General features: G+C 42.6%; 2 long non-coding RNA genes across 3 annotated transcripts; one reads left to right on the top strand and one right to left on the bottom strand.

Moving 5' to 3' along the window:
* Window positions 1-220: 220 nt before the first annotated feature.
* On the bottom strand, window positions 221-954 carry LOC135370622 (uncharacterized). Its single transcript, XR_010415400.1, has 5 exons — window positions 931-954; window positions 693-765; window positions 543-628; window positions 398-484; window positions 221-338 (listed from the first exon to the last, which is right to left on the bottom strand). It is a non-coding gene; the product is annotated as an uncharacterized LOC135370622 (long non-coding RNA).
* A 184-nt stretch (window positions 955-1,138) lies between these two features.
* Window positions 1,139-9,061, top strand: LOC135378665 (uncharacterized). Of its 2 annotated transcripts, XR_010418518.1 has the most exons (4): window positions 1,139-1,679; window positions 1,766-1,891; window positions 6,936-7,017; window positions 7,148-9,061. It is a non-coding gene; the product is annotated as an uncharacterized LOC135378665 (long non-coding RNA). The 2 variants fall into 2 exon arrangements; XR_010418517.1 differs by having other exon boundaries at window positions 6,936-9,061.
* Window positions 9,062-15,563: the final 6,502 nt, after the last annotated feature.

The following is a 15,563-nucleotide window of genomic DNA, read 5'->3' as shown; positions in this document are numbered from 1 at the left end:
CACATTGCTCTACGCTGGGGCCGACGGAGTACGGTAGCCACAGTACGTAGTTAGCAAATGACATAGCTAGCCAGACGTTGTTAGCAGGACGCTGGGAGCTCTCCAGACGTTGCCGTGCGTATTTAGCAGTGACATAACTAGCCAGGCGCTGTTAGCAGTACGCTGAGAGCAAGATAGCCCAAACCAATCTCGCGCCGGCCCCGCCCCGGCTCATGCAAGTGATTGATAACCAAACATATGTCTCGTTTTTTATATTTTATTTTCATTGTAAGACGATTGCATGAAGCACAGCAGTTTGGAGCATGGACACGACATTTTGAATGGACATGGGGGTGATCCTAGAAAAAATTATGCTCAGGTGAGTAAATTATTTGAATTGTTCTACAAAGACACATACCCGTGGAAGACTACATGGTTGCCTGATGCACACACACTCGAAGCATGGGCGCAACAATTTGACGAAAAATGGACCTGGATGGCGATCCTAGAAAAAGTGTGTACGCTCCACTGAGTCGAGAGAGCTTTGCAAAGACCACACCTACCCTTAGGGGACTGCATGGATGTCTGAAGCACAGCTGCACAGCAACTCAAAATCATGGACATGACTATTTGGACCGGAGGGATACTCCTAGAAAGTGTGCGTTTCCAGTGAGTTGAAAAAACTTTTTGGAAAGGTCCTACAAAACACCTACTCATAGAGGACTACATGGATGCATGAAGCACAGCAACTCCGAGCAAGTCACAGACCTCAAAGATATGTCTTTCCTAGAAAGTGGAACCCTCTTTCAGTCATTTTTTCGAAAAAGCTTCCCAAATATATTATTCGATATATCATACTTCTCGTGCTATATACATAAGTGATTTTCTCTTATGCTAACAAGTCATAGTGACCCGAAAAGGCGACACTAGTACGTAAGGAAGAATACTTACGAGACATGCCGGCGGTCACTGAAGACGTACACTGACACACGGCATGTGGCTATCAAGTAACCTTATATAGTCAACTATGTCTGACTAATCTCTCTCGTTCTTTCGTTGTTCTTTGTAGCAATTAAGCATATCGCCTTTTCCTTACACTCTTGATCGTGTAACCCATATGAATTAGTCACTCTTTGCATGTTTTCGTACAAAGTATCTTGTTGAGGATGTAGATAACAACCCCCGTGGCGACTTGATCAACGAATAACCTCTTTTTCTCCTTGATCGCTATCTCGAATGCGTGTCTGGCATTGGTTTTTCCCCATACGACTGTACCTGGCTGCTTTGCATCTTTTATAAATTACATTCACTTGACAGTTTTTTTCTTGACTTGCGAAGACGTACGTGTAGATAATGGAGTCTTATTTAGTCTTTCTTAAGTAGTGAATAGTTTCTTTTCGCCAAACGTGACTCCAGTATTGGTGTTCCTCATACTTGCAATGCAACTCGTGTAAATTAGCTTCTCTTTGTTTTTCTCCAGAATCCCTATTACGCATTTCACAAGCGATTCCTACCTGATTGCTAACCAGCCTTGAGACTTGTTATCCGTTGGGAGGGGGAAGGCATGCGAATCACACCATCTTTCACTTTTTTCCTGAGAGCCGATACTAATCGATCCTCGCGTGGTTACATAAGAAGAAATTCCTGAGGAGGAAAAATGAAAATCCCTCCCAGCTGACGCTGTGAGGATTACGAACATGGTAAGCTTTAGAGACATACTTTTTCAAGACATAACACTTTTATTATTCAGATATAAGGACAGTGAAGTGATGGCTTTTTTCGACAGGGAAATTCCATAGCCGGAAGGTTGTCTGCCAACCATTCGACTCAGAGAGTACATGTTGCCAGGACACCGACGGAGTGTCAACGTGCGTTCATCACATAGACAACACACTTGCAAACACTCATGCTGGTAATGAAATGTTTCATTAACATTGATTCGATGGAGACATTCATCCAACTGACGCGTCTCGTTTTGTGTCAGTGTAACACCATAGCGCTTCGCTCGACCATCTTTATCCCACATTCTAATGGAGAGCAAGTCCGAGGGGCACCTGTGCACATAAACGTATTCCTCCAGTTCTACCTCCAGGCTACAGTTGCCTTGTTGAAGTACAGTGGAAAATTGTGGCTTTTTAAACTGTAATATCAGTACTATTGCTAGACATATATGGAATCCAAGAGAAGTGACAAGCCACCCGCACTTATCCATGTCACACAGTGAAATGACAAGAACGAGGCTTTAAAGAGAATTTTTGTTTCGCTTTTGCTACATGGAATTTTTTTTAGGCAACAGTCTATTTTTAAGAAGGTCAATGGTCATCATACTAATGTAGCCTGCCACAAAATGAAGTTTTGAGCGGACGGCATACTCCATGAAACATAGACTCTCTTCAGCAATTCGTATAGCATCCACTTCATCCACGTAAAGCAACAGACTGTCAATTGTGCATGCCCAGTCTTGGATTACTTTCAAACCTCCTGGGGACGACCTCAGTGAACAGCCACTGTGGACTCCAGCATAGATTTTCTTTGCAATCTTCCAAACATCCCTACTTGGAGGGGGATCTGGCATCGTTTGAAATAGCACCATGTCTGTGACTACCTTAAAGGCTTCCACTATCACTGGGTCGGATCCCTCTGTCAAACTGCAGTCCATCATTTCTTTCCACGTTGCATGAGGCTTTCCACACAGATCTTGCACTCGAAAATCGAGGTATTCGATAGTCCTGCCTCCCTCAGGTACATCCGAAGTCTGTGAACAGTCCATATTCAGCCAGTCAATCAAAAAGATAATTTCCCGGTACCCACTTCGAGCTGTCACCAGAGTGAATCAAGTACTGAAGCTCGCCATTCTTGACTCGTCTTTTTATAATCTTTTCTACTGTTGGAATTTGTCGCACTCGTACAAGTTCGCTCTCATAAAAACCACCAATGATATCCTCATTGTTCAGGTCACGTAATAGGTAGGTATTGGGATAACCCAGTTTGATAGCTCGCACAATAAACAATTCTGTTGTTGCAGAACTTAAGTACTTCTTTACCAACTGATGTCTGTATTTAGCAATACGCACGATATTTCCAACGTTGTATCGTGGTTGCTTTGGTGGTCCAGCTGGGGTGGGGTAGAGTCTTGCTCGAAAAATGTGTTCATTTCCTTTGTTTACATCCACGGGTCTAGCAGAAAGAGATCTATGTATTCGATTGTTGTATGCTTTTACTACGAGAGGTAGGATGTCTAGATATCGTTTGTGACCCTGATATGTAAAGATACGATATAGTGTAGACATTATAGTCCTTTGAAGTCTCTCGACGTGCGCTGCTTTGTACTGGCTATGTGAGCTATACCAATGAATACCCTTTTTCTTTAAAAACGTTTGCACTAAACTGTTGACGAACTCGCCACCGCGATCCGTATGCAGAAGACGGGGTGTTCCGATTCGTCTGAAGGCAAGCGCTAAAGCACGTACTATCTCAGGAGGTCTTTTATTACGAATGGGCTCAACTGCAAGAAGGCGAGAAAAAACGTCAATGCAGAATAGCAAATAGCGAAAGCCGCTGTTATGATGTTTAAGTTTCTGTACATCCTTCAGGTCACTTTGGAAGGTTTCCTTCACACCAAGAGCTACTATTTTACGGAACACCGAAGGTCTCTTGAACTCTTTGTGCAGACTGTAAGGGTCACTCGTCTCCAGAAACTTGACAACTTTGCTCTTCTTTACACGAATGCCTTGCGCAAGTCTCTGTATTCCGCCAAAACTGGCAACATGTTGTGGATCGTAGTAGGCAGCCATCAACACTTTCGCTTCCTGCCGTGCACTCGAAGAGCGTCGAGAGTCAGATATGCATTAATCGTAGCTGAAACGTCACCTCTCATCCAAGCGGGCTGCTTATTGTGAAGTTCGTACTGCAATAACTCCACAATAGACGATTGGGGAATCACTCTGCCGTGACAGATAACTCTTCCACTCTCGTCGTACGCCAGTACAGTTGTTATTAGTTGAAGCATTGCCAATACCTTTTTATGATGTCTTGAGGGGAAGTGAGACAGTATCTTTGCATCTTCAAAGTAACTCTTTTCATCTTGAGCTAGAAGAGAATCCATTGTTGATGGCGAGCGCGTTTTGCAGCACGTGTAAGCGGTGGCGATGTTTCAGTAGCGAGAGTTGGTGAGCGTCTGCTTGAAGTCGATACTGTGACACCCTTTTGAAGACGCGATGAGGGTACAATGAGTGACGGCAAATTCAATTTCTCCAGATGAGGTAACATGCGATCAAGATATGGAGGTCTCGGAGTACTACGAGCTCTGGATACGAGATAATAAACGAGGTCAATTATATTGGTATCCTCTTGTGGCCGTCCATCAATAATGATCTGATAGGTTTTCGGATCCCAGGAAATGGTTTGCTGCAGTATATGCAAAAGTTGTTTGGCTTTGACCTTATAACCACTGCTCATAAAAGCAGCGACAGCGTCACTTCTCTCATCTTCTGTCGTCTGTGCGCTCTCTTCTCTCCTTGTAGCTGTCGTAGTCCTATCCGTCGCCACATTGGGATGCAGCAAAGAGTGGAGATATTGAATTATCTCTTTTGCTTTGATGTCATCCGGTTCATTCTTGTGCAGTATTTCAGGAATAGGAGATTCGCGATATGGAACAAGCTCGTACTTCTGCATGAGTTATACACCGATTGCTTTTGCAATCGCTCTGCCACCTAGCGATGAGATGAGACCGAGTAGTGGTGGCAAGAGGAACTGCAAAAACCCACCAGTTTGTTGCAATACTCTGCGAACTTTCTGTACACTGCTGCCGTCTCGTTTTGCCAATGCTCGAATTGGGGTTGCATAAGGTTTCAGTTTTTTTCGCACACTCGGAGTCACTTGGATGTTCCCTTTACAGAGATTTATACAAATCTCTCTAATAGCTGTTAACTGATTCTTTGTAGCATGTTCCAGGAGATGGTAACGTTGTTCGGGTGACTTTGTTTCGGCCAGCAAGTGCAGGAAATGAATATTGTTCCGCACACGCTTCATGTTTTATATACTATCTGCCGTCGGTCGTCGGGGAAAATATTTGTCCACACTCGTAGGTGGTCCGGACACTTTTGAGACAAATCGATTACTACGTATGAATATGGTTCCTTGCATGCATCTTTATATATGGTGGAGAGCAAATCACCTTTACCTCGACCAAACAACTGTCGTGAAAGTAACTGCATCTGATCCGCTATACGTGCAGAACGACACAAAATCAGAGCGCTGCTATTAAACTGAATGCACCGATATAGGGGCTCGTTGACGAATAAATATTGTGTAATAAAAATACATGAACAATTTAGATGGTGACAGCCGGCAACGTAGAAATTACAGATTTCTTTAAGTCGACCTTTGTCGGCCAGACAGTCGTCAAATATGATTAAAGAATTTCTGACATTCTCCAAGTTATCTGGTATATCTCGCGTAAATGTGACCTCGGGGAATTTGTCAAAGATTGGTTGCTTGTATAAGTATATGTAAAATATACGATCAAATGGTTTGTCAAAAACGGATGCTCTGTGAGTCAAAAGTCTTGTTACCAACGTTGTTTTTCCACTCTGACTTTGCCCCGAAATGGTTATCGAAGCAGGAGTAATGAAGCGGTACGATTCAACCTCGGTCATCTTTTTTTTCACAGTGAAATACTATACAGTATGATGTTATGTGAAGTTTCAGAAACTCGCAGCGCATGTAGGAGAGAGACACCGCTCCAATCTACTTGCTAGAGGCAACTGAGAAAGTTTTTTCATAGAATCTGAATTTATTTGACAGTTGCTATACATTAGTTTTCAAGTCGACAATTGAGAAAGTCAATCACGAACAGCATGATGAACTTTGCTGTTGAGTGGTATCCCAACTTCACAGCGATTTCGATAAAACATATGCTTTCTGTTGAAAGCAACAGAGGATCGATTTGTTGTTTGTAGTCCATCAAATCATCGATTTTGTGTGACCAGTTGGTTAACAAACCGAATGGTGTGTCGTATGAAACGAAACGCTCTCTATTGAGACTCGCATACATGGTTTTGGCAGTCTCCCAGACGCCAATGTTTGGAAGACTTTTGGGGAGTTCTTGAAAGAGGACTATATTGGTGACAATCTTGAAAGCCTCCGCCAAAGACATTCGTTTCGTCTCCATTAGACCACACCTGGAAAGTTCTTTCCACGATCTGTGCTGCTGGCGACATGGTGCTAGCATACGAAAGACACTTTTGTTCGATTTGTCGCACTCATCTCCGTCTGGTGTTTCTTCATCACTGTCTGATGAGGACCACGAATCACCGGGTTGAGTTTCAATATCGGACCACCTTGAGCTCTCCTTTGCCATGGCACTCTGGTGTCACCGTCAAGAGCTACTGCACATTTTACTATTTCAAACTCGCTTTTATAACTGTCTCTTTCGTAACTTCATAAATATATTTCTTTTAAAGACTCCACATAATAAAAAAAAGAAAACGTGTTGCAGCAACTGCTTAAGAGGAAATAATATAAGAAAATGTGGAGATTACGTTCGGGTTTGCAGACGACTATACAAGGTCTTAAAGATCTGGCAAGACATAACATGTCTATGCAGGTTAGAAAAAAAGATGCAGACAGCAGGTTCAAGGCTGTAGCACATGTCCATGCAAGATGTTTCAAGAACTAACAAGATATAACATGTCTACACAAGTTCGTTCACCATGTGGTGTGAGGAGGATGCAGACTTTCAAAAGGCCTGACAAGATATAACGTGACTATATGCATGTTTGTTCACTGTTCAGACATTCAAGGTCATGATTTGCGAAAAAAATGTTGAGTTGTCTTTCGTATATAAGCCGTCACACACATTGGGTTTTCTTCAGTGAGAATCTGAGCGTGAAGAGGTATGCCGCCCTCTGGGTACATGTTGAGTCAACTAACTTTTCCCCCATGCGTTTTTTCAGTTTTCCGAGGAAAGCATGTCATCGATTTTGGAGAAACTCAACAAACTGAAAAAGTCGGGAGATGGAGAAATTCAAAAGATGAGTATGTTATCGAAGAATCAAAAATTTGATGTTCTGGATATTCGCAGAATTGAGACAATGTATGGAGACACTGTCTACGTAGAATTACTGACAGATAATGAGACCAAGGTGAAAGTCTACCTTCCGAATAGATTCAAGCGACTTTCGGACGAAGACCTGGAAGAGATGAGACAGTTACCAAACCTCCAAATGGAGAAGAAGGATGGATACCGCAATGGCAAGAAGTTGGCGTATCCAGACATCATTTTCACTAATGGGAAGAAAAAGTAACTTCGGAAATCATGGTCACCTGTCACTTGTGTGCTCCACATGAGCGACAGTTCTACGCAACACCGGTAGGACTCCAAATTCATCTGGCAAACGTACACCAACTGGAGACACCATGCATCCCATTCTGTGAGACTTTATGCACACTTCGAAATTACACAAGACGCTTCGAGCTGCACTTGCATGACAGAGACGAGGCTGGACATGATGTGACAACGTTCTTTCATCTATACGGACAGTATATTGGTAGTGTGTTGCGATACTTTGGTTTCCCATTACGTTTTTACATCCTTCTCAAAGCAGAACTTGGACGACATACAGTGGATGATGATGAGATACGACTTGATACACGATTCGTGCCTTCCAAGGTGAGGACAGTATGGTCGGAAGTTGACATAGAACCCGCTATTATTCAGTCAGGCAGCGAAATTGCGCACAACTTGGAAAGTCTCGAAATCGAAGGCTCTGGTTTTTTCCTCTTTCGTATTCTCACATGCATTATCAATGTTGGACGTCTACTGCCTGAACTAATCGGTTGTAGTGACTTTGAGCTGCCTGCAGAGTTGAAACGAAAGAATAGGTCTTTACTGAATGTGGATTACGGTCTGCACGAGGGTGAGCAAAATATGTGTTTTGCATTTTCCGTGATAGCAGGATTGCATCCTGCTGATCGATTTCGAAGACATAGAGCATCCTCGTATCGGTCATACTTATCTCAGTATGTGCTCCCAGAGTCATTTCCCATCGCGTATCCCAAAGATGTAGAAATGTTTGAAAAGCAAAATGGCATCACCATTAATGTCTATGCATATGAAAGGGAAGAGAAATTTGTCTATCCTATAAAAGTTGTGAACGAGGAATGCGAAAAACATGTGGATCTACTCATGATTGACTCTCATTTTGTGGTCATCACAAATTTCAATGGTTTGTTTCAAAAACGTGGACGTTTCCATTGCAAGCGATGTACCATGGGTTTCACTACACAAGCTGTCCTGAGTAATCATATAAACATGTGCAAACTTCAGAAAGTAGGCAAGACAGTTTATCCAAAGAAAGGAGACACTTTAGAGTTCGCTGGTGAGCGTCTTTTGGCTGAAGTACCTTTCTACTGTGTGTATGACTTTGAGAGTGTCCTGTCACCATGTCTTGATGGAGGAAATGTGTATGAAGATCATATCCCCTCCTCCTTCTGCCTCTTAGTTATACGAGCGTCAGATTCAAATGTTCTCCAGAAACACCTTTTTCGTGGACCAAATTGTGTTGCTGTGTTCATGAGTCTACTGCACAGATTACATGACGAAATTTTGGAGTGGATACAGCAGATTGCACCTCTGGAAATGAGCGAAGAGAACGAACGCCAGCACGCCGCCGCCACCCACTGTAACTTTTGCAAAGAGTCGTTTGCAAAGAAACAGAAAGTGCGCGACCATGACCATGTAAGTGGAACGTTTCGACAATCCTTGTGTCAATCGTGCAACCTCAATTTCAGAACACCTCAGATGATTCCAATCATTGCTCACAATGCTAACTATGATATGAGTTTCCTTGTGTCTCATTTGCATTTGCTCAAAAAATCGAAAATAAGAGTGATTGCCAGCAGCTGTCAAAAATTCAAATCTATTGACGTTGGGTCCTTTAGATTCATGGACAGTTTGAGTTTCCTAAATGCAAGTCTTGAAATGTTGGTGAAAAATCTGCGTGAGAAGGGGGTGGAAAACTTTCATTGTCTGCGACAGTTTTTCTCAAACGAAGAACACTTTGGACTTGTCGTTCGCAAGGGAGTCTCTTGCTACAGCCATATCACTGACTTCGATGTCTATGATGAGCCTTGTTTACCACCTCGTGAGAAATTCTTCAATACACTCAATGGAGTGGAAGTAAGTGAAGAAGACTACAACCATGCGCAGAATGTCTTCGAAAAATTCCAAATGACAAGTCTAGGCGAATATTCAGATTTGTACCTGCTCACTGACACACTGCTTTTAGCAGACGTGTTTCAAAACTTTCGCAAATGGACACTTGATGTGCACAAAATTGAACCCCTGCATTTCGTATCTCTCCCAGGGTTAAGCATGTCCTGCGCACTAAAAATGAGTGAGATACAACTAGAACTCATTCACGACCCTGATGCGTACCTGCTAATTGAGAATGGCTTGCGAGGAGGTGTAACACAATGCTCTCTTCGAAAAGCGACCGCAAATATTCCGGGAACAGAGCAGTTTGATCCAACACAACCGACAAGAATAATTAACTACATTGACGTTAACGGTCTGTATGGATCAGTAATGCGGGAGTCGCTACCCTATGGAGGGTTTCAGTGGTTGACAAAGGAAGAAATTGAGAACCTAGACATAACTCGCATTCCACATGATGCATCTATTGGTTACTTTCTCGAAGTGGATCTGTTGTATGATCAAGAAATTCATGATCGTCATAGTGATCTTCCAGTTGCACCAGAGAAAATGTCCATTCCCTACGACCTATTGTCAGACTACCAGAAACAGTTGATGGAAAAGTTTGGGCTTCCGTCGAAAGCTATCGAGCCAAAGCTGCTGCTAACATTGTTCAACAAAGAGAAGTACTTTCTTCACTATCGCAATTTGCAGTTGTACATGCAATTGGGGTTGCAAGTCACAAAGGTTCACAGAGTTCTAAAATTCAACCAGAAACCTTTTCTTCGTGACTATGTGGATTTCAATCACGAACTGCGAAAAAATGCCACTAATACATTCGAGCGTCAGAAAAGTAAGTATATGATAAATGCTGTTTTCGGCAGATTTTGTATGCAAGTGAGGAAATTTGTAGACTGTCGCCTCACAGTGACAGACGAACAAGTTTTGAAACTCTTGCGTAAGCCAAACCTCAAACAGTTTCGAGCATTAAGTGCTCATGTAATCCTGTTTCAGTTCTCCCAGGCAGTGCTTCAGATGAAACAACCACTATACTTGGGTTTCACAATACTGGAACTCTCAAAGCTTAAGATGTTTGACTTCTATCACAATCATCTGATGCGTGTAGCTCCCGATACTAGACTGTTGTACATGGACACAGATTCCTATATAATATTGCTGAGCGATGAAAAGACACTGCTTGAACTAGCTGACGATCACTTGGACAACTCAGCCTATGAGCAAGACAACCCTTTGTATTCGACGAAAAACAAAATGGTACTGGGCAAGTTTAAGAATGAGATGCCTCGTGATCATATACTTGGTTTTTGTTGCTTAAAACCCAAGCTATATGCACTAGATCTCTGTAGCAAGAAACAGTACAACCGTGCCAAAGGTGTAAAGCTGTGTGAAGCACGAAAACTTCACTTTTCCATGTACACAGATGCTCTTGAACATGGCACAATACACAGGGTTAAACAGAACCTCATCGTGCAGAAGGACAACGTAAACAAAAGCGTGACCGTGAGAAAAATAGCTCTCAACCCTCTGGACACAAAGCGATATATTTGCTCGGATGGAGTAGAGACATTACCTTTTGGTATGACAGTGTTGTGATTAGCTACTGTAATGAAAGAGTGGTGACTGTATCGTAGCCTTTGTTATGGAGTTCACATGTTGAATAATACAAAGGGAAGTCAATGCTTTTCTCAAGCAACACAAGTGACGAACCTTTTTTTGTATCCCACAGGTACTTGTAATTGTAATTAAAAGTCCAGTGTCTCACAAATGGTTGTAGTTGTGTTATCCCTATTCTAATAATTGTATGCTTGATTTAGAGAGTGATGACTATAAGCAGCATCATCTTGTATTAACATTCCCGAAAAAAAAATGCTTTTTTTTGAGTAATGCTCTCAACGTCCTTGTACTCGCACAAAAGTTTTGTATGTAGCTTATCTTGTAATATTGTTATAATGTTGTGCACGCATCTCAGAGTCTCAAAATGAAATTGTATACTTGATTTAGGCAGCAGATGCCTGTAAGCAGCATGTCTTGTATTATTCTGAAAAAAGTAACTTTTGGAGCGATACTCTCAATGTTCTTGTACTCACACAAAACTTTTTACGTAGCTTATCTTGTAATATTGTTACAATGTTGTGTATCTCAGAGTCTGAATAATGCTTTATTGTATACCCTTTTGTTGACATAAGTAAATAAAATCAGTTTGTTTGGAAAACAACAAACATATTTTTATTGATCTCTTAGAGCACACTGCAGCATGACAGCATCTTCCCTTTCTGGAATTGTTTACGCACAAGGGTTGGTATAAGCCTGTCGTTGAGCTTGAAATTTGTTGGTGAGAACCTTCGAGTACACTCTTGTAGTGGAAATCCACAACAGAGAAGTGCACCTACATAGAGACAGTAGAGTCCACAGGTTGCAGATTCATATCCCTGGAGTCGTTTTCGATTATAGTGAAACGATTTCGTGTGATCAATGAATGTGTAAAATTCCTTGTACACTGGAGGGGTACCATAACTGTCGAAATAAGAGATGCTTCCATTCCGGGCAATATGACATAGTGTCCAGTGTTCTCCATGTGAAGATCTGGGAGCGGTGTTCACCACGTAAAGACCAGGCTCGGCTTTTTGCTGCGCAATTTCGTCACATGCAAATGTCCCACGGAAGCAAGACCTTGTGCAATGGTTGCGGGAAAACGTTGCATAGAACTCCCACTCTTCCATCTTCTCTAGACGAATTTCACTCGCCGGTCTTTGTTGATTTCCAGAACACGAGGAGTCTCCGAAATAAAAAGTACAGTCACAGCTTCCGTAAGGTTTGCAGCAAATGTCAGTGTAAGGCGAACGTTGGCTTGCACTATTGGACTGAGTGAGTGCACCTCCACGTCTGGTGTGAGGTGGTAATAGAGCATAAATTTTTCTTTTTGATAGGCCTCTGGAGGTAGGGGGATGTCTTTGCGCTTCAGTTTGTGAAGCAAGTTCATGTAACCCTTTGTGTAAATATCCCGTGGAAAGTCAAAGTCATCCGTGTACTGTTGACCACCAACATCGAGCACTGCTCTCTTTAGTTTAAAATGCTCCAGTTTGAAAGGGTTTCGCTGCAAGTTGCCCTGGTATGCAACACTCTTGACCATCAACACCGTCAATTTTGATGGAACTCTTTCACTGTAGAGGTCGTCGAATATCGCCTGAGACTGGTTTGGTGCAATCGTTCTGTACTTAATTTCCAAACCTCGGAGGAGATACGAGGCAGGTGTCGTTTGAAGTCTTCGCTCAATGCCGACAAGTACGCTGGGTGATACCTGCACTCGTCGAAGGTAGAGGACAATGCGTGCAAACTCCACTGTATGTTTTTCATTCTCAGCGGGGCCAGAGAGAAGTCTAAATTCGTCAGTCGTTTGCCTCGGCACAACCCTGAGATCGGTTCCATTAAGCAAAAATTTTTCCTGCTGGCAGATGTCACTGAAGATTGGTGCATAAAGATCACATAGTGCAGATCCTTTAGTACGTTTGTAACGAGCAAACATCCCTTTTGCTTCAGCAGGCACGGCAAAATTTTCTGACTCTCCCACTGGATCTGGTTCGTATAACATTGCGGACAGTGTGTGAGTTTGAGTAACATTGTTTGCATTGGTAATGATATCCAGGTAGGAGCGATATGCATAGTGCTCGAAATTAGAAACCAGTGTCGAATTTAGATAAATATGCACATGTTGAAAGAGGGAAGAGGCAAAACTCTGAACGGGGATCACGTTGTCTGGTGTCACAGTCGTGCCTACCGTGGCGGATGCCACGTCCCCATTTTTGCGAACAATCTTGCATTGAATGTGTAAGAAACTCGACTGTAGATCGAAGAAGGCACCTCCAAGACCGGGAACATTATACTCAATCACACCACTCGATGTTGGTGCTGAAACAGGAAAGAACTCCACGTATTCCGACTTCTCCAAGGAAAAGTTGGTTGGAGGCAATGAAAAGAGCTCCAGTTGATTTGTTGTGCAGAGGCATGAATTCTTGTGTACAATAGCAATGCTAGACATGTTTCTCAGGTGAAAAAGTCAACCTTTCTTCGTTTCTTCACCACTTTCACTGACCGGCCAACCCTCTTGCGTTTGCTTTTATTGCTTTTTCTTCCTTTTCCTTTAAGTTTGCGAAGCAAATCGTCATGGGTTGAGTGGATCGTGCGTCCAACACCTCTCTTTACAGCCTCTCCAAATGTTGTTCCTTGTTGAACTTTTTCAGCTATATGACGTCCCGTGTCGAGGAGTTTTCGTCCCACATATGGTGCCACTTGTTTAGTTAGTATAGGCATGAACTGCTGCACCAGGTCTGAGAAAAAGCCTGATCCAACTTGATAAAGCGGTCCCGAATAATGTGGAAGATCACGCTTACCGCCACCAAAATGTGCGACGCAACAAGGTGACTGCAATATATGCATTTTTTTCTTAGACTTTCCTAAAGTGTAATGTGACCCCGACACGTCCTGAGCCTGCAATGAATGGAATGAAATCACCTATCTCGTTTGCCAACTCGATTTGAATGGTAGTTAATTCCTTTGCTACTACATATTTATAGTACAGGTTTGTAAAAGAATAAGAAATGACTTCATTACGATTCTGTACCCTGAATGGAAGTAGACGTAAAAGTGGTGCAGTTATATCTCCTACAGCTTCACTCCCGATGATGTCTGTGTAAACGAAGATGTAATTTTGTGCCGGGAAAAGACATATATCACGCTCTGCCACAGCAAAGTTGGAGAAAGTTGTTCTCGCTCCAAATCCCAACATTAGAGCTAAATATGGATGAAAGGTGGTGTAGCCATCGTTATGACGTTCCAGCTGACAGACGTTGTTGTAGGAATTGTAGAATAAAAGACGAGCATCCTGAGGTAGCTGTAACTGTGTCCGATATGCATGATTTATTGCATCTACGAGATCCTGTCCTGAGCTGTAGTAGCCTTCTGGAATTTCATATTTTTTCGTGCGCGACTGATAAACAATTAGGGTGATTTCCTCTTCGGTATCCACTTGATACTTGAGTACCTTCACAGACCGGCCTTTATCAATCTCCGAGCGACCAATAATCTTCTGAGTAAAGCCAAGTTTAGTCGCCAGCGTGGAACTGAATTCCAGGCCGGCATTCAGCGGAAGCTGTATTTCATAATGACCAGTTGCACGTATTATTCGTGCCTGTGTCCTGTAATGCTTTGCGAGCAACTGTTTGATGGGTGGGAGAATGTTTTCTCCCGCCTGAAACTTGATCTTCTCCTTTGTAGTTGTAGCACCGAACATGCTTGTCTCTGTTATCTCATTAACATCATCTGTGACATTCTTGATTGCAAAAGGAATATTTACCTCTGTCAGGGCAACTTCCCACATACCATCTAGACTTATGGGTTGAGAGAGCTTAACACGAAACTTGCTCATCGTGTTATTGGGAAATTCATTAGTGGAAGCATTCGAGAGCAGATTTACATAAAACTGGCTCGCCATTTTCCTCCTTTCTGGTAAACGTTAAGTTGCACGCACTACTTTTATATGCAACTGGCGTGCCACTTGTTTTCTAAGTCGAGGAAAATCTCGAGAGATGTGGTTCGAGATAGTCACCCTGAAAGAGCTTCACTTTTCCACTTCAGACGTTACACACTCACCTTACAACAACAACAAAAATCACCAGATCCCCGCTGAAGATATAATGTTATGCGAGAAAAGAAAAGCTGTTTGTTGCTCAAGTCGCAACAGAGAGATACACGAGTCAAGATAATTGATCCGAAAACTTGTTTTGCGAAAGGGGTACTTAAGCGAAGTTTTTTCCCGGCGACCACAATGTGGTATGCTTTTCCTCAAGATTGGCGTGAGTTCTGAGGAGAACACTTTGATGGCAAAGTGGTGCGTCCTACTGCCGTCTTTAAATCTTGTTACAGTCTCTATTCTTTTCAGTGATGTTGTGTGGATTGTGTCGTATATGCATGGATGCATGAGGCACAGCATATCGGAGGACTACATGGATGTATGAAGCACAGCCGTTCAGAGGACTACATTGATGCATGAAGCACAGCAGTTCAGAGTCCTTCACCACTAAAGGTCAGTCCGTTATAACTCTATATACTATATGGTTGCGCGTGAGCATACATTGCGTGCCCTCCCGTAAAAGTTCTTAACAATGTTTGTGTAAGGTGTGTTCTTAGAAATATCATTATGTGACAGTTTGTGTGCTGCATAGTGTAGCAGATGTGACGCATCCTTACGTATGTGTCACCGTGTAGTAATTGCAATACTTTGTGTGTTGCAGGTGATGCAGTTCAAATTGATTCAAATAAAATATAAAAAACGAGACATATGTTTGGTTATCAATCACTTGCATGAGCCGGG

The sequence above is a fragment of the Ornithodoros turicata genome, chromosome 1, assembly GCF_037126465.1.
Source record: "Ornithodoros turicata isolate Travis chromosome 1, ASM3712646v1, whole genome shotgun sequence".
NCBI lineage: Eukaryota > Metazoa > Arthropoda > Arachnida > Ixodida > Argasidae > Ornithodoros > Ornithodoros turicata.
Note: the sequence above shows the minus strand (reverse complement) of the source record. Positions and strands in the feature narration are given on the sequence as shown.